We start from the raw sequence: 634 nt of genomic DNA, 5'->3' as shown, positions 1-634 counted from the left end.
AGCCTGCGGTGCCGGGGCACGCTCTGCCCGTGCAGCACGACGAGCTGCGCGCCCACCCACGGGGACAAAGGGAAGCTCTGTCTGTGCCCGGCGTTAAAATATTTGGCATGGCCCGAGCGTGGAAACAGCTCAAGACGCTTCTGTTCTGACTCCAGCAAGCGCTGCTAATGGCAGGGCCACCCCCAGCCCCAGCACAGCTGGGGGAAGGGTGGATGGGCTGGGAGCAGCCCTGCGGAAAATGTCTGGGGGTGCTGGTGGGTGACAGATGGGACGTCAGCCGGCACTGTGTGCTCAGAGCCCAGAAAGCCGAGTGTATCCTGGGCTGCACCACGGGCAGCAGGGTGAGGAGGGGGTGCTCCCTCTGTTCTGCTTTGTGTGACACCCCCCTGGGGCACCACATCCAGCTCCTGTTGAAGTGCATCCAAAGGAAACCATGGAAATGATTCGAAGGCTGGAACAGCTCTGTTGGGGCAGCTCTGCTATGGAGACAGGATGAGAGAGGTGGGGTGTTGTTTAGCCTGGAGAAGACAAGGCTCAGGGGAGACCTTAGAGCCCCTTCCAGTGCCTAAAGGGGCTCTAAGAGAGATAGAGAGGGACTTTGGACAAGGGCCTGGAGGGACAGCACAAGCAGGAC

General features: G+C 60.7%; 1 protein-coding gene across 1 annotated transcript in view; it reads left to right on the top strand.

Moving 5' to 3' along the window:
• The window catches only part of LOC103618726 (ankyrin repeat and KH domain-containing protein 1), a 114,564-nt gene that overhangs the window by 642 nt on the left and 113,288 nt on the right, over window positions 1-634 (top strand).

Source organism: Corvus brachyrhynchos, unplaced genomic scaffold (genome assembly GCF_000691975.1).
Source record: "Corvus brachyrhynchos isolate BGI_N302 unplaced genomic scaffold, ASM69197v1 scaffold376, whole genome shotgun sequence".
Lineage (NCBI taxonomy): Eukaryota > Metazoa > Chordata > Aves > Passeriformes > Corvidae > Corvus > Corvus brachyrhynchos.
This window is presented reverse-complemented; position numbering and strand designations above follow the sequence as displayed.